This window comes from Topomyia yanbarensis, chromosome 1 (genome assembly GCF_030247195.1).
Source record: "Topomyia yanbarensis strain Yona2022 chromosome 1, ASM3024719v1, whole genome shotgun sequence".
NCBI classification, from domain to species: Eukaryota; Metazoa; Arthropoda; class Insecta; order Diptera; family Culicidae; genus Topomyia; species Topomyia yanbarensis.
This window is the reverse complement of record NC_080670.1, coordinates 84,494,241-84,520,801: the sequence shown is the minus strand read 5'-3', so window position 1 is coordinate 84,520,801 and position 26,561 is coordinate 84,494,241. Positions and strand designations below refer to the sequence as shown.

At 42.1% G+C, this 26,561-nt stretch overlaps 1 protein-coding gene and 1 long non-coding RNA gene across 2 annotated transcripts in view; both read right to left on the bottom strand.

Annotated features, from left to right (window-relative positions):
- The window catches only part of LOC131693967 (synapsin), a 966,657-nt gene that overhangs the window by 734,280 nt on the left and 205,816 nt on the right, over positions 1 to 26,561 (bottom strand). The gene's annotated exons all lie outside the window — the stretch shown is intronic.
- LOC131694028 (uncharacterized) lies at positions 19,959 to 24,867 on the bottom strand. The gene is made up of 2 exons (XR_009306380.1): positions 23,431 to 24,867; positions 19,959 to 23,353 (listed from the first exon to the last, which is right to left on the bottom strand). It is a non-coding gene; the product is annotated as an uncharacterized LOC131694028 (long non-coding RNA).

Sequence of the window (26,561 nt, the reverse complement as noted above, 5' to 3'; positions counted from 1 at the left end):
GTTCGATTATTCCTGTGGTGACCAGGTTGCGCAAGCGTTGTTCTACAGTCGCTTTCAAAGCTTGAGGAATATTCATGAAAATATTTCGGCACGGTGGCTTTTCCTTGTCGTAATTCAGCTTTACCGGCGGTATGTTAAATTTTGGAAACTGTTCTTCGTAATAAATATTCGATATTTGACCAGCTACAATCCTATTGGATGGGTCTTGAACAGGAACACCCAAACCTAACAACAATACGCAGTATCTTATTGCCGTTGATCTACCTAACAAAGCTCGACGATCATTAATTACATAGAACTTTTCGAGGAGTATCGGCCTTTCGTTAGATATGAACAAAAAAGCTTCGAATGTAGCTGAGACAGGAATTTCCTTTTCGGAAGCGTATGCTTTCAATGGCCGATCCGCTCCTTTTTGAACGTTAAAAAGCTTGCTGTTATATTTTTCGTTTCCTCGCATGATTTGGAACAACGACTCGGTAAATGTATTTACTTGTGCACCGGAATCGATCAGAAACTGGCAAACCATCCCGGCCACCTCTGCCATAATACACCCATCCTCCACAGAGGGCTTTGTAGTTAGCGAGGCAATTAAGTTACCGCATTCAGAAGCCTGTGAATATAACAAAAATGTATTCTACGCTTTTTATAAGAGTATGGGATGGAGATGATGCAAAGAAAAGGCATGATAGAAGTACAACGAATTCATTTGTTTAATTCAGAATATGAATCATCCAGCCAAAAATAGCTGTGGTTAACTTCCCATCCACCATAATGAAAAATAAAAACCATTAAGCACTCACAATGTCATTTTTATCCATATCAAGTCCAGCATTTTCAATCGCATCAATCCGTTTTGGTGGTGGCCCAGAGGGAGCTTCCTGTCTTGAGCGTTTTATTCCAGCTGTTGGTTCGAATGATTTCTGCGACGATTTGCACGCTCTCTGTATGTGCCCCAGACGACCACAGTTCCTACAAACTTTATCGATGGCAAAACACTTGTCGAAACGGTGGTAGATGCTATCGCATCTCCAACATCTCGGTCCGTTGTAGCTAGGAAAACCTCTAGCTCCGGAACGATCCTGATCCAATCCGCGCCGTGGATGCTGTGTGCCGGATTGACCAATTTCGCCTCGAGACCCGAACTTCCCGGAACGCCTTTCATCCGCTCCAAATTCCCGAACTGTTTTTGTCTGTATATCGGCTCGAATCGGTGCGAGAATTGCTTCAGGCTGCTTGTGACATTTTCGCTCGTAGTATTCCTCGTTGATACGGATCGCTTCCAGCTCTCGAACTTTGTCTACTAAGTCTGTGTAAGTTCCTTTCCGACTTAACATCTTAAGGGCCACTGACCGCACTTCCTTGTGGATTGCATGTTCTGCGACAGTGCCGACAATCTCTTCAAACTCTTTTCCTTCGCCGAAGTTACACAGGCGGGCAGTCGTCGCTACCCTTGACACGAATGTCAGATCGGACTCTCCGTTGTTTTGTGACATCAGAGCTAATTTGCGCCGTTGAAGCATGATATCCGAGCCAGATGCAAAATACGAATTCAACCGGAACATTGCGTTTGTGAAAGGCTGGAACTCGACAGCGGGAGCATCGTTAGTTGATTTCGTATTTCTAAATACCTCCAGAAGACGGATGCCAGCTTTCACTTTAAAAATCGTGAATCTTGTCTGCTCATCTACAACGCCAGCCAAATTCATAGAATCGATAAGGAGATCCTTCCAGGATTCGAACGTGTGACGGTGTATTTCATCACATCCATCAATAGGTTTGCACTCCGGAATATTGATAGAAGACATAGACAAATGATTTACAGAAGTCGAAAATCGAGACTCTTCAAAACTCCTGTTCGATACATGTCGTCTCGTACTGGAAGATCTTGCGCCTCCATCGAATTCAGCTTCGCTCTCGCTCATCGGTTGCCTGTATGTCGATTTCATTTGTTCGACGGTAGCCTTTAGTTCGCGCATTTCGTCGCGTGTCTTTTTCAACTCCTCCAGTAATAATGCACTGCGAGTACGTTCTTCAACCAGTTCCTTCTCTAACATTTTCTCCCGTCTCCCTTTCTCTGGGATGTCAGCTCCCGAAGTAACTTGCTTCTTCTTAGCATTTTTGCTGCGAAAGGTTAAAAATTCATAGTGTAAGTTTTATATTATTGAGCACGTTTTTCGCATAAATAACTCGCGAGTAATATCCCAGTGTCTGCCATTCTCAGACATGCAAACATTCCCCTACCCATTCGTGTGACTCTAAAACAATGAATACAAGTGACCTTTTATTCAAAAAACCTATACAAATCCGATCCGTGTTCGCTCGCACTTGTATATATACCAACATTTGCATCCCGATTCGCGTCCTCTGGCACGAATCCTATCATACATCACACGATTCGCGTCCTCTCGCACGAATCCAAACACACCAGATTCGCGTTCTCTCGCACGAATCTCAACAAATACCGCCCGACTCGCGTCCTCTCGCACAAGTCAAAACAAGCCTGATTCGCGTCCTCTCGCACGAATCTCAACAAATACCTCTCGACTCGTGTCCTCTCGCACGAGTCAAAAACCTGATTCGCGTCCTCTCGCACGAATCCATACAAATACAACCCGATTCGCGTCCTCTCGCACGAATCTCAACAAAAACAGCCCGACTCGCGTCCTCTCGCACAAGTCAAAACAAACCTGATTCGCGTCCTCTCGCACGAATCTCAACAAATACCACCCGACTCGCGTCCTCTCGCACGAGTCAAAAACCTGATTCGCGTCCTCTCGCACGAATCCAAACAAATACAACCCGATTCGCGTCCTCTCGCACGAATCCAAACAAATACGAACCGATTCGCGTCCTCTCGCACGAATCTACAATTTTCAATAAAATTCACGACCTCCCGCGCGAATCAATTTAGAAACATTAAAACATTTAAAGCTTTTTTTTTTTATCAACTTGACACGAAAGCTAAAAAAACAACACAACAAACAGCATTATGTCCCTACCATAATATGCCAGTTGACCTTTTGAAGCACCACACGAAATGTGAGCGCTGTCTTTAGCAGTACCACACAAGCCATCACTGTCATCTGTAATCCTCTACGCATTCTTCTATGAAGACCAACATGGCCGCTATAAAATCTCCGTAAAGCAATGCACCGCTAAATACGAATACCGTGCCATCTATTTACTTAAACAAAACATAAAAAATATAAATCTCGCAACATCACTCTACTGACACATCACTTTCTTAAAAAAAGAATTTACTATTAGAAGTACATACCGGTCACTGGGAGCCACTGCGCCATTGTCGCATTCCTTGCGAATCATTTTTCTGCAACTGCTGGCCAACGTCTTATCCCACCAACTGTGCTCGAAAAAACTGCCAAATAATCGCGTGCCTACTTTCTTTGCCACATTCAATACACTCACACTTGCTCACAAAACCGAAGGCTTTACTATTCCCTTCTCTCATTTCCAACTCTCACAACTAAAACATATACGTCGACAAAGCTTTCGCTCAGTTGACAAGCACGCCACCATTCCACCAGTCTCGCATCCATCAATCTTTATTTTTCTCTCGGTTTCTCCCTCTCGTTTCCCATAAGATTTCAAACCGTCAGCCACACACACTTACTCACGGGACAGCTCGCTTAGGTAAGTATGTTCAACTGCAACCCACACCGTCGCACACCCATCGTTCTGTCGTTTTATCGCTCAGTTTCTCACTCTCGTTTCCAAAGCTTCGAAATTACGCTTTACAAAGCACACACATTACAATGGGACAACGTCTTGAAGTTCTATTCTGGTGGCACCTTCGTACTTTATGCTCGAATCGTGTCGTTTACAAATAATAGGGATGACTATTTTTTCTTTTTTTTTGCCAGCCATATTCAATGAAAAGATATTTTTGTATGCTCAATTTATATATTTTTTCTATGAAGGTCTTATCTACTACATCCTTCCGTACCTCCACTCTATTGATATACAAAGTAAATATAGTCGTTATCGAATCTCGCAGGACGATTTATGTTGTCCCTTGTTCTCAAGGTTCTGGTGTTAGAGACTGCATCTGATGTACCATGTTCTCCATTTGTAGTGGGCAACATCACCATTCCGTCTCGTATTTCCATAGGCATTGAATCTTCGTTTGAATCCGTCCTCATCAAAGTACCGTCCTGCACTAGGTTGTCAGTTTCGTTGTATTTTTCCGGGGCTTTTTTAACGTCCTGAATGTGCCTTGTGTATTGTACCCCACCTTTACTCAAAACGATCAGCTTGGAACCGTCTTTCGCGATTACCGTGTAGGGTTCCGAAGAAAATGTAGGATCCGTCTTTGTCTTCTTTTGCTGCAAAATAAGTACCATGTCTCCTACTACAACTTCCGATGGTTTGGCCCCCCTTCTCATATCAGCGTACTTTTTGCTGATTAGCTTGCTTTCCGCATCTCGTTCTCGGATATCGGTTCGATCTAACATTTTTTCCCTTTGTTGCCACAGACTAGGGAACGTTCCACGAAATTTCCAGCCCACTAACATTTCGAAAGGAGTCGCTCGTAAACGGGAGTGAGGAACTAATGTATTATGGTTATGAATGTATTGATTTAAGGCCCATCTCCAATTCTTTCCTTCTATTTTTGCCGCTGACATTGCTTTTGTTATTCCGGGGTTCTGCCTTTCGACGGCTCCATTAGTTTGAGGGCTCAATGGAATCGCTTTTCGGACCTTTACTCCTTTTTCTTCCCAGAAAGAAATAAAAGCGGAACTTTGAAATGGCGGTCCGTTGTCGCTTTGTAGTACGCGTGGCAGTCCCCATCGTTGAAAAATGTTGCACAAGGCCGCATTCGTGTGATCCGCGTCCATCTGCTTCATCTCCACTACCGACAAGTAACGTGAATAAATATCCACGATCACCAAAAACTCTCCTGATCCAAAACCCGGGATCGAAAGGAAGTCGATTTGAATTATTTCCCATGGGTTTTCGGGTAAATCTCTCGAAGATAGTGGCTGAGGTGGACCTTTCCGAGACAACAGAATGCAGGTTTCACAAGATTTTACGAAGGCTTCTGCCTCTTTCGCCATTCCTGGCCACCAGAAAAATTCTCTCAGAATTCGTTTCATATTCACCACACCTACGTGTCCTCCGTGTGATGACGACATAGCTTTACGCCTTAGATCGGAAGGTAATAAGACTCTGTCGTTTTTGAAAATTATGTTTCCGAGGGTGTATAAATGTTTTCGTTGGGCCTCGAATCTTCGTAAGGTTCCTGGCCATACATCCGACTTCATCGCTTGGCGTATTTCCTTCATCTCGCTGTCGTTTTCTGAGCATGATTCGATATCATCCCAGGTTATTTCTAACACTCCAGCCTCAAGTGCGAATAGTAGATTACCGCTATCTTCCTCTTCAAAAGGCAGAGCTTTTTGAGATATGTTAATCAGCCTGGACAATGCGTCTGCTACATTTAGTTCCCCTGCAACCCGTTCAATCTTAAAGTCAAAAGGTTGTAGGCGTAGCGCCCATGTTTCGGCTCGAGATACCGCTCGTTTTCCCAATCGATGGTGAGTATTAAAAATAAATTCGTTTGCCTCTGCATCGGATCTGATAACAAACGTTCGCCCCAACAAATAAAAGGAAAAGCGTTCTGCCCCCCAAACGACAGCCAACGCTTCTTTTTGAGTTTGGGGGTACTTTCGCTCTGTGGTTGTTAAAGCTTTCGATGCACACGCAATAACGCGGGGTTTCCCAGAGTTGTTCCACTGTATAAGGACGGCACCTAGACCCACGGGTGACGCATCAACATATAGTTCAATCTTGTCTGTCAAACTGTAGTAACCAAGGGTTTTGATTTGTTTCAGAGCCGAGTTCCTCAAAAAGTCGAATTCCTGTTGCTCTGCCTCCGTCCAATAGAACCGATCCGCCGTGGCCAATGCGCGTAACCGTACGGTTTTGTCTGCCCGATTCACAATGAATCGATCAGTAAAAGTTACTAGTCCCAGAAAACTTTTCACCTCAGAGCAGTTTTGTGGAGGTCGGAAATTCTTAATAGCTTGCACTTTGTCATCTTCTACCTTCCATCCATCCGGCGTCAGCTTAAATCCGACAAATCTTACGACCTGGGAGCCAAAGACACATTTCTCTTGGTTGAGTTTCACATTGTGTTCTTTAAGGCGAGCTAAAACTTTATCCAAGTTAGCATCGTGCTCTTTTTTGTTTCTGCCGAAAACCAGTATGTCGTCCAAATAGTTTACGACGCCGTCACAACCATCGATAATTTTCCGTTGAACAACCTCTTGGAAAATATCCGGCGCGTTGCACAAACCGAATGGCAGGCGTACGCACCGGAACATCCCAAATTCGGTATAGAAGTTAGTAAGATGACGGGATTCTTGGTCTAACTCGATGTGAAAGAAGGCGTTTTGTAGATCAATAGTGGAAAACCACGAAGCACCATTTAGCTCGGCGACAATGCTTTCAAGAGTTGGCATGGCAAAGGGTGTTCTTAAGATATATCGGTTTGGTCCTCGTAAATCGATTACTAAACGGATGTCATCCTTTCCTTTGGGTACAACAAGCATAGATGAACAGAAATCAGTGGGCATTTCATCCGTCACAGGTTCGATTATTCCTGTGGTGACCAGGTTGCGCAAGCGTTGTTCTACAGTCGCTTTCAAAGCTTGAGGAATATTCATGAAAATATTTCGGCACGGTGGCTTTTCCTTGTCGTAATTCAGCTTTACCGGCGGTATGTTAAATTTTGGAAACTGTTCTTCGTAATAAATATTCGATATTTGACCAGCTACAATCCTATTGGATGGGTCTTGAACAGGAACACCCAAACCTAACAACAATACGCAGTATCTTATTGCCGTTGATCTACCTAACAAAGCTCGACGATCATTAATTACATAGAACTTTTCGAGGAGTATCGGCCTTTCGTTAGATATGAACAAAAAAGCTTCGAATGTAGCTGAGACAGGAATTTCCTTTTCGGAAGCGTATGCTTTCAATGGCCGATCCGCTCCTTTTTGAACGTTAAAAAGCTTGCTGTTATATTTTTCGTTTCCTCGCATGATTTGGAACAACGACTCGGTAAATGTATTTACTTGTGCACCGGAATCGATCAGAAACTGGCAAACCATCCCGGCCACCTCTGCCATAATACACCCATCCTCCACAGAGGGCTTTGTAGTTAGCGAGGCAATTAAGTTACCGCATTCAGAAGCCTGTGAATATAACAAAAATGTATTCTACGCTTTTTATAAGAGTATGGGATGGAGATGATGCAAAGAAAAGGCATGATAGAAGTACAACGAATTCATTTGTTTAATTCAGAATATGAATCATCCAGCCAAAAATAGCTGTGGTTAACTTCCCATCCACCATAATGAAAAATAAAAACCATTAAGCACTCACAATGTCATTTTTATCCATATCAAGTCCAGCATTTTCAATCGCATCAATCCGTTTTGGTGGTGGCCCAGAGGGAGCTTCCTGTCTTGAGCGTTTTATTCCAGCTGTTGGTTCGAATGATTTCTGCGACGATTTGCACGCTCTCTGTATGTGCCCCAGACGACCACAGTTCCTACAAACTTTATCGATGGCAAAACACTTGTCGAAACGGTGGTAGATGCTATCGCATCTCCAACATCTCGGTCCGTTGTAGCTAGGAAAACCTCTAGCTCCGGAACGATCCTGATCCAATCCGCGCCGTGGATGCTGTGTGCCGGATTGACCAATTTCGCCTCGAGACCCGAACTTCCCGGAACGCCTTTCATCCGCTCCAAATTCCCGAACTGTTTTTGTCTGTATATCGGCTCGAATCGGTGCGAGAATTGCTTCAGGCTGCTTGTGACATTTTCGCTCGTAGTATTCCTCGTTGATACGGATCGCTTCCAGCTCTCGAACTTTGTCTACTAAGTCTGTGTAAGTTCCTTTCCGACTTAACATCTTAAGGGCCACTGACCGCACTTCCTTGTGGATTGCATGTTCTGCGACAGTGCCGACAATCTCTTCAAACTCTTTTCCTTCGCCGAAGTTACACAGGCGGGCAGTCGTCGCTACCCTTGACACGAATGTCAGATCGGACTCTCCGTTGTTTTGTGACATCAGAGCTAATTTGCGCCGTTGAAGCATGATATCCGAGCCAGATGCAAAATACGAATTCAACCGGAACATTGCGTTTGTGAAAGGCTGGAACTCGACAGCGGGAGCATCGTTAGTTGATTTCGTATTTCTAAATACCTCCAGAAGACGGATGCCAGCTTTCACTTTAAAAATCGTGAATCTTGTCTGCTCATCTACAACGCCAGCCAAATTCATAGAATCGATAAGGAGATCCTTCCAGGATTCGAACGTGTGACGGTGTATTTCATCACATCCATCAATAGGTTTGCACTCCGGAATATTGATAGAAGACATAGACAAATGATTTACAGAAGTCGAAAATCGAGACTCTTCAAAACTCCTGTTCGATACATGTCGTCTCGTACTGGAAGATCTTGCGCCTCCATCGAATTCAGCTTCGCTCTCGCTCATCGGTTGCCTGTATGTCGATTTCATTTGTTCGACGGTAGCCTTTAGTTCGCGCATTTCGTCGCGTGTCTTTTTCAACTCCTCCAGTAATAATGCACTGCGAGTACGTTCTTCAACCAGTTCCTTCTCTAACATTTTCTCCCGTCTCCCTTTCGCTGGGATGTCAGCTCCCGAAGTAACTTGCTTCTTCTTAGCATTTTTGCTGCGAAAGGTTAAAAATTCATAGTGTAAGTTTTATATTATTGAGCACGTTTTTCGCATAAATAACTCGCGAGTAATATCCCAGTGTCTGCCATTCTCAGACATGCAAACATTCCCCTACCCATTCGTGTGACTCTAAAACAATGAATACAAGTGACCTTTTATTCAAAAAACCTATACAAATCCGATCCGTGTTCGCTCGCACTTGTATATATACCAACATTTGCATCCCGATTCGCGTCCTCTGGCACGAATCCTATCATACATCACACGATTCGCGTCCTCTCGCACGAATCCAAACACACCAGATTCGCGTTCTCTCGCACGAATCTCAACAAATACCGCCCGACTCGCGTCCTCTCGCACAAGTCAAAACAAGCCTGATTCGCGTCCTCTCGCACGAATCTCAACAAATACCTCTCGACTCGTGTCCTCTCGCACGAGTCAAAAACCTGATTCGCGTCCTCTCGCACGAATCTCAACAAATACCACCCGACTCGCGTCCTCTCGCACGAGTCAAAAACCTGATTCGCGTCCTCTCGCACGAATCCAAACAAATACAACCCGATTCGCGTCCTCTCGCACGAATCCAAACAAATACGAACCGATTCGCGTCCTCTCGCACGAATCTACAATTTTCAATAAAATTCACGACCTCCCGCGCGAATCAATTTAGAAACATTAAAACATTTAAAGCTTTTTTTTTTTATCAACTTGACACGAAAGCTAAAAAAACAACACAACAAACAGCATTATGTCCCTACCATAATATGCCAGTTGACCTTTTGAAGCACCACACGAAATGTGAGCGCTGTCTTTAGCAGTACCACACAAGCCATCACTGTCATCTGCAATCCTCTACGCATTCTTCTATGAAGACCAACATGGCCGCTACAAAATCTCCGTAAAGCAATGCACCGCTAAACACGAACACCGTGCCATCCATCCACTTAAACAAAACATAAAAAATACAAATCTCGCAACATCACTCCACTGACACATCACTTTCTTAAAAAAAGAACTTACTATTAGAAGTACATACCGGTCACTGGGAGCCACCGCGCCACTGTCGCATTCCTTGCGAATCACTCCTCTGCAACCGCTGGCCAACGTCTCATCCCACCAACTGTGCTCGAAAAACTGCCAAATAATCGCGTGCCTATTTTCTTTGCCACATTCAATACACTCACACTTGCTCACAAAACCGAAGGCTTTACTATTCCCTTCTCTCATTTCCAACTCTCACAACTAAAACATATACGTCGACAAAGCTTTCGCTCAGTTGACAAGCACGCCACCATTCCACCAGTCTCGCATCCATCAATCTTTATTTTTCTCTCGGTTTCTCCCTCTCGTTTCCCATAAGATTTCAAACCGTCAGCCACACACACTTACTCACGGGACAGCTCGCTTAGGTAAGTATGTTCAACTGCAACCCACACCGTCGCACACCCATCGTTCTGTCGTTTTATCGCTCAGTTTCTCACTCTCGTTTCCAAAGCTTCGAAATTACGCTTTACAAAGCACGCACATTACAATGGGACAACGTCTTGAAGTTCTATTCTGGTGGCACCTTCGTACTTTATGCTCGAATCGTGTCGTTTACAAATAATAGGGATGACTATTTTTTCTTTTTTTTTGCCAGCCATATTCAATGAAAAGATATTTTTGTATGCTCAATTTATATATTTTTTCTATGAAGGTCTTATCTACTACAGTAAGTAACAAGTATTATCCATAGAACTATAACTTCAGTTCTATCGCAATTAACGTGATTAGATTCCACTGGAACAGTGCAGTGAAACTATCAGTGAACGGCGAGAACTAAATTATACTACATCTTTGTTGTCTTCAGATATTATTGATAACAGATAACCTATTAATTTACACTGTCAACGACTATCTTTTCCATGCAATCGGACTATTATAAATGCTAGAACAATCCAGTTGAGTCAGTGGTGGATCCAGGGGAATGGTTCTGGGGGTCCGGACCTTCCCGAATTTTTTTTATCTCATTGAGAAATTTTAAAATAGTTTCTATTTCAAATTCATTCTAAATTCCAAATCATTCCAAACCAGATTCCAAAACTGATTTTAAAAAGAGGGGTATTAGATATTACGTATTGTACATTGAATATTTCAAAATCGAAGTTGAGTTGAGTATAAGATAGAAATTGAGAATTTTCTAGTATTGCTAGAGAAGCAAGTTCACGTAAAGACGATTTCCTGGTACTGTTCTGTATTTAAGGAGCATTTTCATATTCTAGTTGTAGGTTATACCTTTAAAATTTGATTCAAAATGCTATACAGACTATTATTTGAAACGCTCAATCAGCCAGATGGCTAGAGTCATAATAGTAATAAGACAAAATACTGTTGCATGTTACCCCACATGGGTAGTTAATATAGTTAAATCGTTATCTTGCATATATTTGAGAGGGTAAACAAACATGTATCAAACAGTAACGTTTGTTGTTGTATACTCGATCTGTACGTAAGAGATACAAATGAAATGCTCTTATCATTGAAGTGGACCAAAGCACGACATTTCAGTTCGTTTTTATTGAAATATCTCGAAATACAGAAGATTACCCTGTCGCGCTAAAGAAACCGAAAATAATGACTGGTAGTACATGATTATCTTTTAACATATGCTGGCTTTTGACAGCTATAATGCTAAATTGCAAACACTATTATTAGCGTTGTTAAATTAATCTGAAAAGAAACACGTTGAAGTGTTGCAAGTTACCCCGCTGTTGCAAGTTACCCCGTTTGACGGTAATGAAATTATGTAAAATAATAACACGTTAATATATTTCACACTCCTATTATATTGACCACACGAAAAAGCCTGCGGTAGTCTTGTTTTGCATCTTGGCAAAGATTGCAAATATAATCTGCGCCAACAACCCACTAGTAACTTGACAGATCCCAAGGTTTCTGTGTGCGGTAGGTGTGATTGAGACTGCTGCAACTTGGTATGCGTAATTGAGAGAAAAACAAAATAATCTATCACACACCCATTTTATTGGCCAGCAGTGTATATAAAGAAGATTATTTGAAAATTTCAAAATGGAACTTGAAGTATTTTACGAGATATTACAATTATAACAGATTTATCACTGGGCGTTTAGTGTAAAATTGCCTTGTTTTAAGTTTATAATTGTAATTCCTCGCAAAGTATTTTGATATCCACTCCTAAATTTTTATATTCATAGAAGTACTGGTCCGATTTCAATAAATTTTTTTTTCCAATTGTTCAGAAAATATACCGCTATATTTGGTCGAGAGGGATTTGCAAAATGTCAACTTGTTCCATTTTTATGGTTCCTAATAGGCCAAAAAATAACGCAAATACTGGAAATTTTCACAAATCGTTACATAAATTTTACAAATTATAAAATAAAAGAAATCCCTTTAGTCTAAACATAGCCAACGTGGCTATGATTATAAAAAATATGAGTTTTCTGATTACAGATAACCCAATTTGTCAAAACATTACTTAAGCGGGACCCATTCAGTTTCAAAATCGATGTCATCAATGAAATTCCAAGGTCGAGAAAGATTTTTCTTTTTGTCTTCAAAAGTAAAATTGAAAAGTCAAAACAAATAAAAAAATGTTTCTGAATCCATTAAGTAGATGCTTTACAATTTATTCCCAAAAAAGTGTTCAATGTTAGGCCTCGCGAGAAGAAGACACTATACTCGTCACGAAAGGTGCTTGTTGTGTACGCAATTTGCTGTTAAGAATTGTAAAACGTATTTATTTTTTTCCATCCCTGGCCTCTTTGCAAGGGGGAATTGGCAGTCGAAAATCACCGAAAAAAGTTACGTCATCTGAGTATGACCCCTTCACAAAAATGTTTCGGTATCATCTCGTATCTGAATATGATGTTTAATATATTTTGTATCAATGAACGGCAAACCAAATATATTAAATTTAAAATTAAAATTTTGGGATTAATTTCGAATTCTTTTGGTATATCAAGAGTTTTTGATGACTCATTTGACCAATTGAGCTCTCAAATAGAGGTAGATTTACCGCCTCTAGTGGTACTTTGACCAGCAAAGTTTTACTGAGCAGGGGATAGACTTCAAGAGACACATGGGTATGCGTTGAAATCAATTAGAATTTCGAATTAAAGTGATCACTCGACTGAATTTTGGAGCGCGTCCATTACTTTTTATTATATACGCTTAAAAACAAATAAATATGCACTGTTTTATTTCTTATGTAGCTCGTAGCACTAAGAGGAAAAATATCTTATTTTCTTTACATTCACCGTAGAGTGTCATATTTTTGTAAAGAACTCCACCTTTTTGTGCCGTTCACAGTTGTAGGGTAAAGTGCCTATTTTTACCATACTAAGCAGGGTGCCTCACTAATTCATTAATTTCTCGGCCTACAATCAATGGAATGCGAAAAAATTGACATCAACAGCTTTGCTTCGTTGTTAAGAACCAATATAATAACACAAATGCGCAAAATAGTGAAATTCTCGTGTATGAGTGCAACGAAAACTCGAATGGAGTGTCCCTATTGTTGCGCTACCATTTGACTCAATGCGTTGAACAAAGACGGCAGACACTGCCCTAACCAACGGCTTCAAATGGGAAGGGTGATAATAAAAACATGGCGAAAATAAGCTCAACGCCCTATGTTTTTGCATTTGTGAACAGTTTTGTTGATTTAGTTGGCTGTAGTACTTTGCTTGCTCATTCACAAAGAATCCAAAAGCACCAACCCCTCTCGCTGTGAAGGATAACCACCCGAGCTTCTCAGTAAACAAACACGGGGTGTGAAATCACACTTCAGTTTCTTTCGAGAATCTTTGTGAGGAACATTAATCCATTGAAGCGAAGGTTCAATGGGGTCAAGTAAACGCAAATGGCACTTTCAAAATAATATTTGTCAACGCCAAGGGGGGCCCACCTTAACAATTAGGGCCTGCAACACGAGGATGATGAGGACTGAATGCTGGACGATTCCTGATAAAGAAATCCAATGGATTCTTCCGGGCGAATTCGGATTTACCTGAACGAAGACACGGAATTCGCCTCCAAAAACCGCTGTGGCAACCCTAAGCAGGGTTCTTTTTCTTTCAATAATTACTTTCGATACTAATCCAGCGCTTTCGAAGATTGGAATTTCAATAAATCAAAAAAATCGATTTCAAATCGGCGAAATTTGAAGACAACCTCATGACTTCTAATCAAACCATTTAATTGTTTAACCCTTACAAGTCTGATCATATTTTTGTTTCGATTATAGACATTTTAACCTTAAGGTCATTCGCTTCTTCATTCAGGTTAGGATTTTTCCTATAACAAATCTCTATTCCTGTGTGCGGGGTTGGGATTCGAACCCAGGTGAGCTGCGTACATGACATTCAATGTACAAATTCCAGTATGCCCGCTCGAATCTGATCTTGTTTCGATGCGAAAATTAGGTTGGTATAAACATAGTTGATATCAAATATGCAGTAGTTTAGAACTTTCGCTATTCTAGTTACTTCATACACAAGATATTGAATTTTTAATTGTCTTCTCAAATAAATTTTTGTCGAAAAAGTATTTGTCAAAGTTTTAGTTTCTGTTAAAAATCCGGGCCCCCTTCAAAACTCCGGGCCCGAGGGGAAACACCCCGGTCCCCCCCCCCCTCTCGGCGGCCATGGGTAAGGGTGTTGCTAGCCAACTCAAAGCAGGCAAACGATATTGCTTGCTGTGAGCACTTTACGCGGGATTATAACTTGTATATTCCAGCTGTAAAAGTACAATCCGAATGCGTCGTAACCGATGAGAGTTTGACGTGCGAGGATCTGCTGAAGTACGGGGTCGGTCGTTTCAGAGACCGCTTACTTCAGCCAGTGAAAATACTTGAGTGCAAACGTTTGCACTCAGTAGTAGTTGCGGGGGATGGTTCAAAAACGAACCCCCAATCAAACTCTTATCGGGTGACCTTCGCTGGTACCGCTTTGCCAAATTTCGTCCTCTTGCACAAGGTTCGTCTGCCTGTGTGTCTGTTTGTGCCGCGGGTCATGAATTGCACAAAGTGTAAACAACTGGGTCACACAGCCACCCATTGTAGCAATAAGGCCCGCTGTGGAAAATGCGGGGAGAATCATCTAGATGATTCGTGCAGTAAGCAAGGCGAAAAGTGTCCTTACTGTGCGGAGAGTCTGCATGATATCTCGGCATGTCCCGCGTACAAACTACGCGGGGATAAACTGAAACGTTCCCTTGCGGGACGATCCAAACATTCTTTCGCAGAAATGTTAAAGAATGCTACGCCACCATCCTCAGCAAACATCTATACTCACTTGCCTCCTGACGAGGGCGAGGCTGGTAACCCACAAGAGGGAACATCTACTAGGGTGCCTAGAATTTATAGGAAGAGGAGGAACATTTCCTCTCGTAAAGTTCCTTGTAAAGGCCAGAAGGTGTCCCTTGACGGGGCTCCGAAAGTGACATCTATTGGAAGTGTTGCAACCAAACCGAAACAATTAGCTCCTAGTCTCGGAGGATTAAGCTCAGAGAAGGAGTTTCCAGCACTTCCAGGAACATCAAAAATCCCAAGTGTTCCTTTGTTTCAGTTCGAGAGTAATCACAGCACTGGAATTATATAACTCTCGGACATAGGGGACTGGATAATAAAAACTTTCAATATTACTGATCCTATTAAAAGTCTTATGTTAGCTTTTCTCCCTACAGTGAGAACATTTTTAAAGCAGTTGACTGCTAAATGGCCCCTCCTCTCAGCGATTGTATCCTTCGATGGCTAACTCATCGAACGAGGTCACGGATTTGATCACTGTTCTACAGTGGAATTGCAGAAGCATCATCCCGAAAATCGATTCCTTCAAAATTTTAATAAATAATTTGAGTTGCGATGCATTTGCATTATGTGAAACTTGGTTAACTTCTGACATAGATCTCAACTTCCACGACTTTAATATTATTCGCCTGGATCGAGACACTCCCTATGGAGGAGTGCTTTTGGGGATCAAAAAGTGCTATTCCTTCTACAGAATTAACCTTCCCTCGATAACAGGTATTGAAGTTGTCGCTTGTCAAGTAACAACCAAAGGCAAAAGCCTTTGCATAGCTTCCATATATATTCCCCCCAACACCGCGATTGGGCACCGACGGCTACAAGACATCTTAGAATCCCTGCCAGCACCGCGACTAGTTTTAGGAAACTTTAACTCTCACGGTGCAGCATGGGGTTGCCTCTATGGGATGATCCATAAATGACGTAGCATTTTTTTAGTGATTTTGAACACCCCCCTCCCCCATCGTAGCATTTCGTCACAAACCTCTAAATACCCCCCTGGTAATTACGTAGCTTGACGGTAACATCCCCCCTCTTTTCACCGTATTTTTTTTTTAAATTCTATTCTATTTAAAAATAGAAAAAAAGCTACGTAGCGTGACATGACCCCCTACCCGCCCCTGTCGTCACACATCATCACAAAATACAAAACTCCCCCCTCCCCCATATAATGCTACGTCATTTATGGATGATCCCTATGATGATAACCGGTCTTCCTTAATTCAGGATCTTTGCGATAACTTCAATTTGACAATTTTAAACACGGGTGAAATGAAACGGATTCCTGCTCCTCCAGCGCGCCCGAGCGCCTTAGACTTGTCCCTTTGCTCAACATCGCTGCGGTTAAATTGCACGTGGAAGGTAATTCCTGATCCCCACGGCAGCGACCATCTGCCGATTGTAGTCTCAATCAATAACGGTTCAAGGCCATTGAAATCAATCAATATTTCGTATGACCTCACACGAAATATCGATTGGAAGAGCTATGCTGCCGCGATATCCGACAACATCGAATCTACCCAAGAACTTCCTCCGGAGGAAGAGTACAGCTTTTTGGCTGGCTTGATTCTCGACAGCGCGAATAAAGCTCAGACTAAGCCAGTACCCGGCGCGAACATACAAAAACGCTCTCCTAATCCGTGGTGGGACAAAGAGTGCTCAGACGTGTACGCGGAGAAGGCCGCCGCGTATAAGACCTTCCGGGACGACGGGTTACCCGCTAGCTATCGACAATATGCGACGTTAGAAACGCGAATGAAGAGTTTGATGAAAGCCAAGAAACGTAGTTATTGGCGCCGGTTCGTTGACGGACTAACGAGAGAAACATCGATGAGCACTCTTTGGGGCACAGCCCGGCGTTGGCGAAACCGAAACAGTACTAACGAGAGTGCAGAATATTCAAACCGTTGGATATTCGATTTCGCCAAGAAGGTTTGTCCGGATTCCGCCCCGGCACAGAAGATTTACCGCGCCGCGTCTCCTCACGATAGCGCGAACGAAACACCTTTTTCGATGGTGGAGTTCTCACTTGCTCTCTTGTCGTGTAACAATAAAGCTCCGGGGCCAGACAGAATCAAATTCAACTTGTTGAAGAATCTGCCTGACTCTGCCAAAAGACGCTTGTTGAACTTATTTAATAAGTTTCTCGAGGCTAACATTGTCCCACTCGATTGGAGACAAGTGAAGGTCATCGCCATCCAAAAACCAGGAAAACCAGCCTCCGACCACAATTTGTACCGTCCGATCGCAATTCTATCCTGTATCCGGAAGTTGTTCGAGAAAATGATCCTATCCCGCCTCGACAATTGGGTCGAAGCAAATGGCTTACTGTCAGATACACAATTTGGCTTTCGCAAAGGCAAAGGGACGAACGATTGTCTTGCGTTGCTCTCAACTGAAATTCAAATGGCCTATGCTAGCAAAGAGCAGATGGCATCAGTGTTCCTAGATATTAAGGGGGCTTTTGATTCAGTTTCGATCAACATTCTTTCAGAGAAGCTGCACCAGCATGGTCTTTCAGCGACTTTAAACAACTTTTTACTAAACTTGTTGTCGGAAAAGCACATGCATTTTTCGCATGGTGACTTATCGACATCACGATTTAGCTACATGGGCCTTCCCCAGGGCTCATGTCTAAGCCCCCTGTTATACAATTTCTATGTCAACGACATTGATGAATGTCTTGACAATTCCTGCACGTTAAGGCAACTTGCAGACGATGGCGTGGTGTCTGTTACGGGATCCAAAGCTGTCGATCTACAAGGACCATTACAGAATACCTTGAACAATTTGTCTGCTTGGGCTATTAAGCTAGGTATCGAATTCTCTACGGAGAAAACTGAGCTAGTTATATTTTCTAGGAAGCGTGAACCAGCACAACTACAGCTTCTATTAATGGGTCAAACTATCGCTCAGGTCTTCACAGTAAAATATCTTGGGGTCTGGTTCGACTCGAAAGCTACTTGGGGATGCCATATTCGGTATCTGAAACAGAAATGCCAGCAAAAGATCAACTTTCTTCGTACAATAACCGGAGCATGGTGGGAGGAGACCTAATTAGGTTGTATCAAACAACGATACTTTCGGTAATGGAATACGGATGCTTCTGCTTTCGCTCCGCCACGAACATACATTTCATCAAACTCGAAAGAATTCAGTATCGTTGTTTGCGTATCGCCTTAAGGTGCATGCAGTCGACCCATACGATGAGTCTCGAAGTGCTGTCGGGCGTTCTTCCGTTGAAAAATCGATTTTGGAAACTCTCATATCGATTGCTCATTCGATGCGATATCTTGAACCCGGTCGTGATTGAAAATTTCGAAAGGCTTGTTGAGCTCAATTCTCAGACCCGTTTCATGTCCCTGTACTTTGACTACATGGCGCAGAATATTAACCCTTCTTCTTACAATCCCAACCGTGTGCATTTCATAAATACATCTGAATCTACTGTTTTCTTCGACACATCTATGAAAGACGAGATTAGTGGAATTCCGGACCACATACGCCCACAAGTGGTTCCAAACATTTTTTATAATAAATTCCGAGAAGTCGACTGTTCTAAGATGTTTTATACTGACGGATCAAACCTCGAAGGGTCCACTGGCTTCGGTATTTTCAATCAAAAGTTCACCGCCTCCTACAAACTCAGTGACCCTGCTTCAGTTTACGCCGCAGAACTAGCTGCCATTCAGTATACCCTTGGAGTCATTGAAACATTACCCGCAAGCCATTACTTCATCGTTTGGGATAGCCTCAGTTCCATTGATGCTATTCGCTCGATGAAACATGGAAAGCACTCCTCGTATTTTTTGGGGAAAATACGGGAGCAACTGAGTGCTTTATCTGACAACTCTTTCCATATTACCTTGGTATGGGTCCTTTCTCATTGCTCCATTCCGGGCAATGAGAAGGCAGACTCCTTAGCTAAGGTGGGTGCCTTAGAAGGAGACGTTTACGAAAGACCAATTTGCTTCAGCGAATTTTTCAGTATTACTCATCAGAGAACCCTCGAATGTTGGCAAACTTCGTGGAGCAGTGGGGAGCTGGGAAGGTGGCTACATTCGATAATCCCTAAGGTATCGACGAAACCTTGGTTCAAGGGGATGGATGTGGGTCGTGACTTCATTCGTGTGATGTACCGACTCATGGCAAACCATCGACATCGAGCACATTGTCTGGGCGTGCACCGAGTACAGTTCCACCAGGTCTCGGCTAATGGATACCCTGCGGGCCCGAGAAAGACCAACCATCGTCCCGGTTCGAGATGGGCTGGCAAGCCGCGATGTCCTCTATATGGCCGCCCGAGTTTGTAATCCATCCGTTGATCTCACGATGCCTGAAACTGAAATAATTTTCTCTCCCTGCCATCTTTGTCTACCCTCCCTCCCCTGACTCTTATACCCAGAAGTAACACCCCTACCCCCCCCCCCCCAATATCAACACGAAGCATTTAGCTCTTCTTGTCTCTTGTAGTTTTAACTATTATATTATATAATCTCGTTGAAAATGCCCAACTCTACTACCCACAAAAATAACTATAATTACGAATCTTTACAAAATTCAATCATGCCCTCTAGTTATTCCTACTTTTAAGATAGTCGTAAAAAATTGTCCCTCTTAGTTTAACATTATTTGCTCCAATAATCTCACTGATAAAAATGTCAAACTATATTGCCACAAAAACTAAATGACCCCCTAATCTTACGAAAATAATATTATCCCCTTGTGTAGATATATAAGATAGCTATAAAATCGCATTAGTTTCATTTTAAAAAAAAATCAATATGTAATCCCCTAGTTTTAAGCAATTTAAAATGTAAAACAAAACAAAATTGACACCTTTAAGCTAACGCAACGTGCCTTATCAAATAAACGATTTGAATAAAAATAGACTATATTTCTGGCTACATTATAGTTTATTCTTCATAGGGTTCTTAAACCTAGTTTCTTAATCTATGGTACAGATCGGATACTTGAGTGTTGTCTTAGTTGTAGTTTGTGTTTAGTGTTTCGAATATTTGTGTTTTATTTTTATTGGAAGATCGAACGTTCATTATGGAGAACAGATTTTCCAACGCACATCATCTGACAAACGATGAGGTGGATTACGAATTAATAATTCGGGGTAGACTAGAGGAGACGAGATGCGATCTGGAGGGCAAATGTCAATTTCTAGGGAAACTGTTTCGAACAGAAGCCCGAAGGAATCATGAATACCCTTCACAATATACAATTTATCAGGAATACAACCATATATTGGCGAAAGTGGACTTTTTCGGGAGGAAGTTGGATAGAGAACCCGACGACCGGCTAATTTCTCGCCTTAAGCACTATCTGCTAAGAGTGACGAGGTGCAAAACTCCTGATCCTTTCTCAGAAATAATGCGAAGGGATCTTGTAGATAAAATTCACACTCTTTTGATCAGGTCTAACGGAAAGGGGGGTCCCGTTAAACAGAGTAGAATGTTAGCCTCCGAAAAACACGAACGACCGGTGCACAATGCATACGCGGTTGATTTTGACAGGCCAGAAAGCCAGGACTGGGAGGCTATGGACGAGTCGAAGTCAGAACTTTTGTATCCTCAATCGCCTCCCAGGTCGGCGGAAGAGTGTCAACAACAATTTAATCGAAGTGAAGCATTGCTAGCCCGAATAGCGGAACTAGAGCATGAAATCGCGGAGGTGAACAGGGCGAATCAGCGGAAATTGAACGCCCCTATCGAGTATGATACGGACGACACCAGATTCGATCAGCCCTTCTACTCAGGACACTGAATGATCGAGACGAACTATCTGCACAGCGATTGGAACGAATATTGTGTACGGGATGGTTTGACCAATTGTTGGGTTGAAGATCATAGTAGGGATTGCCGAGCGGACGAGATTGCGAGGGATAGGTAGCAATTGTATCGCTTTACTGAAGAGTTTGGGCATAATGATAGGGAGAACAGGCAAGGGCGAAGTGGTAGAGTAGAGCGTAGGTTTCAACGTAGCGAAGGAGATTGTTTACCTGATAATTTGCAGTATGGCTATTCATCGAGTTCAGAAGAAGTCGGCGATGACCATTGCTATGAAACAAGCGCACCAGTTAACTTTCAGATACGAGATTGTCCCTATCGTTCGTTTTACGAGAGCTCGATCCCAAATATCCCAATTCGATTGGATACAGTGCTAGATGAGGAAAGGTAGTAATGTTGAACATAGTTCATATTGGAAATAATGTGAGACTGTTCTGACTGATAGTGATTATACGGAACATGAGGGACGGGAAATCCAATCGCGTATCGATCAGATTTTAGACGGCGAAACTGTCCCCTTGCTAGACTCTCGGCTCAATGATAGTCTAAACAGTGAGGAAACATTGGACGTTGTAATAGTGCAAGCCAGTCCGGTGGAAAGTAACAGCGTAGAAGAGAATGGGTTTGGGAGAATTGCCGACAAAAATTCGTTGGGAAGGGGCAAGGAATCTGTCGAACGGGTGTCTGTACGGTCGACTGAGGAAATCGTTGAGCCGCGAAATACAATGATAGAGACGACGAAGATCGAGCGAGATTTCAAGAAACAGGACAGAGTTCCGCCGATAGTCATGATCGGGTCGTGTCCAACCCCGTTGGGAAGGGATTCTTGCTTCCGACGGTTGTGAATTTTGTCGCTTCCGGGGTTCTTTTTCGAAAGCGGATAAGTTGAAGAGAATCTGGAAAAATGCAAGAACGGTTAGCCGGAGCAACTCGCTGCGCTCAAAATCCAATCACTCTGCGGAAAGGAATCTTGTGAATAATTTGGAGCAATCGGGCAAAGGGAAAGTTTTGTTGTTATGTTAGCACTTAAATCCGTGCTGCCTATTGTAAAGTGGGTTAAGGGAGCGCAATGCTACGACCTTGAAGATTTGAGTGGGAAGCGGCCTCAGATGCTTAACTTCAAATACCGTAGAAAACTCAACCCACCCAATTCCTCCCTCTCTCCCACTTAAAAGAATTGAAAATTTCGAGCTATGTATCTCTCATTTCTTGAGTAGAGACAATTGCACCATGATGCGAAAGCTCTGGTTGCGGAAAATACTATTCCACCGTTTGTAAGGCTCTGCACTGTTCTTAGAACAGCGGCAGCCCCCACAACAACTTTAATTTACTGGGGGATCCTTGCGAAAGCCCAAGAGGCCTTACAAATCTGGTTGGAAACAGTTAATTTGATTTCGGAAAATAAGCTTCGTTCCCCCTCGCCAGTTACTACTGCACGTATAGCTATCCTTTCGACCAGAAGTCAGAGAGAGTTCACGGCGCAAGCCTGAACGAGGATCTACCAAACCAGAAACTCCGAGCCAAAGTGGCGTTGAAGAGGAGTACCAGTAATGGGAAACACATCGTGAGTCTAAGACTGGGGATGCTTGGATGATGACCGTGCAACACTCGAATGTCCTTCATGTGCAAGGTCGATGCCGAGCAAACACAAGTCTATCGAGCTGGCAGTAGCAACTTGGAAGAGGGAAAGTTGCGTATTTTCCAAAGGGAATCCGCGAAGAACATTGTTCGAACAGGTGGGCGTACCTGTCGAGAGAGAATTCATGGACCTTTCCTCAGGACCAGAACGAAAGAAGATGAATAGGGTGTTGTGCTACACACAAGAACCCACCTTCCCCGAATTTTAAATTTTTGTAAATAGTTCCCTTTCGGCGTCAATGGTGTTAGTTTTTTTACAACTACATCGAGTCTTACGTCTAAGTTAGTACCTAACACTAATATTTATTGAAGATTTTTGCCTGCTACTTATAGCTATAATCTGGTAGTAATGGATTAATTGATTTTTGTGCTATGTTATTTATTTTCATGTTTATACCTTTGTTATTGATATGCATGCTGTTTATTTATTTATTCGTAAATTATTATGAAATATTTATTTATTAATATTTATTTCATGTTATTTATTTGTTCGTTTATTTAGGATATTTATTTATTTCGTTATTATTTATATATTGCTTGGTTACTTTTTTATTCCTTCTGGAGTTATATGGTTTATGTTGGGAATATTATGGGATGAATTTTTATGGCAAATTCTGCCAGTCACCGGAGTCATACCTGGGTAAGATGAAAAAACTTTGGGGTTGTCACTGTCCGGTTGCTCCTAAAAAAAATAAACTTACCATTAGATCCTGTTCGAAAAACTTACCTTAAATCGGAATCCAACTTTCCTTCTTGAAGTCCGCTGATTTCTTCAAAGCAAGTTCCGTAATGGTGTAATCCTGTGGGGTGGGTTGGTCGTCGACACCCGTCCATCTCCGCGAAGCTATCTAGAAAACTACAAATCAAATATCAAATAAATTTTCGTTACTCACCGTTTGTCGGAAAGGATTAACCCATAATTCTATAATTTACCTGGAATATTATGAAACCGCTGGATCCGAAACCTGAACAGCACAATCTCGATCAACTATTTACTTTTTGTTTTGACATTTCTTATCGTGACCGTATTGGTGGTATAACGTGTGCGTGATTTGAGTGAAATTTTTTGGAGCTATCATAGGGCTGCCAACTTTTTACCTACACTTTCGTTAAGTTTTGTGTGGCCGAAATATTTCGGCGTGAGAAACATAATGTAAAGTGGGAGTAGGGTATGTTATTTCAGTATGTGTGTTCATGTGGTCGGAAACATTCCGGCGTCGAAAACGCAGCTGAAATGATGTGATGAAGTTTTCTTGGGGAATTATTTTGGCAGATTTCTCACTGGCCGATGCATTTCGGCGTTAGAGTTACTGCTAGGGGTACGGATATGAGGTTATTGTGTTTTGTCGTTTCGAGATTTTTTGACCAAGAAATATTTTGGGGTTTTCTCGGAAGACAAAACTGTGCGGTAAATTAGATGCAGGGATACCTTTCCATCGAATTGGAGTAGTCCCGAAATCTGATGAGCCTGTTATTGTGTGATATGGAGTTATGCGTTTTGTCCATTTGATAGTGTTGACCAAGGAATTTATTGGGGTTCTCTTAAAGGCAAAACAGTGCAGTGAGTTTAACGTAGGGATACCTTTCCATTAGATTGGAGTAGTCCCGAGGTTGAATGAACCTGTTATTTAAGGTTTCGTGTGTCATTGAGGTTTAATGTGTGTGTTGTATGGGGTTAAGCTTGATCTTGAATTGAGAAATTTTAGATTCAATGCTATTTGAGAATTTGTATGTGCTTGAGTGTTTAATGTTTGAACCGCCTACAAGGAAACGAAAGAGATGTCAGACCCACTCAGTATTTCTGTACGATTTATGAACCGATCATTTGTATATATTTGTACATAGTAATCTTAAGTTACTATAAGGTGATTGCTTGCAATGTATAACTCTTCAATGTGTTATTTTGCTTCTTCTTTACAGTTTACCGTTACGAAAATTTGGTTTCACTTCTTCAACCAAATTTTCGTAAAATAAGCTGGGGTGTTATGTAGCTATCACGTGTACCAGAAGTCAAAATAACTTCCAAATTCAGTAACCCAAGTTCCCTGTTGCAAATATGTGTTCACTGCTTCCATTCCGTAGGATGAAGAATGAACACTAGCGCAAGTGGTTGAGTTTCGGCCGCCGAACGGACCTCTTTGTCGTTGTCTTATCAACCGTCCGACCAGAAAAAAGTTGGGTGGGTAATGTCTGCGACATAACCGGAGAGATGTAGAATACATAAGGAACACGTTCTTCAAATATGTTGATACTCATTAGGATTTTCGGACAAAAGCTGATTTGGGCGAGGAATATTTCAAATTATTCTTTACAAAAATGATGGTGGTCCTGAAAAGGACCGGTTTTGTTGGCGTTGTTGGCCTTGGTGAGGGAGATGGCTAACGATGAAATTAATTGTTAGCATGAGGAAGTCGCGTAGTACTGGCCAATGGAAGAACAGATAATAATTGATTCCTGAAAATCAATTTTTCTTTATTCATGTAAATTATACATACTTACAAATCTAACAGAAGATTCCTGATCATATTTCTGAATCATTAGTGCGAACATTGTGTAATTTGGTTAGGTACAATGAAAGTTACAAACTTTCCAAACTCGACCTTCTGTTCATTCAGAAATATTGAAATGGGGTGTCGTGGTCACAATAAAAAAAGATGGGTGGGTAATGTCTGTCACATAACCGGAGCGTCGTGATTTCAATTCGAGACGTTAATTTAAAACTAATAATATTCAACAGAATCACGTTTGAATGGGAAATTTTCAAATAATTCTCTATGGTAATAATGGTGGTTCTGAAAAGAACCTTTGGTATCGGCGTTGGTGTTGATGGTGATGCGCTGGATCGTTGGATATTTTTTCACGGGGGCTGCCAAAAAGCTTGAATAGAAGCATGCGACTTCAACGTTTCTCTTAAACACATGCAACGACACATTCGTTTTGGTAATACTGATAATAACAGTAGAAAGGAATGGAAAAGCAGTGCACGAAACGAGCGAGAGGATAATTTAAATTTTTGTTCCGTGTGCAAGCTACTTCTTTCCACACAACGTATTATGTTGCTTGTTGGAAATTTGCTACACACCTTAAAATGAAAGTTTCAGTTTAACTCTCACTAGAACACAATTGATTGGTCCTGAAAAGAACCGTAACGGTTGCTTTTATTGTAATTTACGCCCACTCCCACAAACCGACCAAGTAGGCATCACTGGCTTCTCGGGGCATCATTACGACTGAGCTTTGTAAGCGTAGCTCGACTTTGCAGTCCTGCACAATCTCACGACCCAGACGCTGGAACGATAGCCTACTCCGTTGCCCTTTAGTTGGGGCGAAATACTAGCACGGCGACAGTTCCTGATCGGTAGTTGATTGCGATGGGCCACCAGTAGCTGGGGCACTTTTGCGGACCGTCATCATCGCCAACTGCTTTCCTCCGGTGGACTGGCTGCTTGCTAGTGCTTGAACGAATACGAATGATGAGAAAAACCGACCGACCAATATTCATATATGAAAACACGAGAAAGCACTACTATCGCTCTCTCGCTCGTTTTCGTGCCATTCCTGCGCCTTTCCTTTCCGTTCGACTACCAATACTAGCATAACCAAAACGAATATTCTGTCTTTCCATCGCCTTCAATATAGTGGCCAGTGCTAGCAAACTTGCATGTTCAGTTTTTCAATAACAACATTCAAACAATATTTTCAAAGAATGTTGCAGATTTGAAAAGAAGGAAGGAAAAGATTTTCACAAATTTAAATTCTTTCGTGTTATTTGTTAGCGCTGATAAAGGCTATTTAGTTTGCTACTAGCAAGGAGCTGCACAAACAAATCGATTTATGCAGTTAATCAACGGAGGCTGCCAAAAAGTTCGAAAAAAAGCATGCGACTAGTGTACTTTGCATATTCTATATTTTATCAATACTAGAGAGGATCAATAAAATAATTCAAATTGTTATAGCGACATGCAATTGTGGCAACACTGGCCATGAGATGGTGGGAGAACACGCACATTCGTTTTAGTTATGATTGTAGTAGCAGCAGAAAGGAATGGAAAAGCAGTGCACGA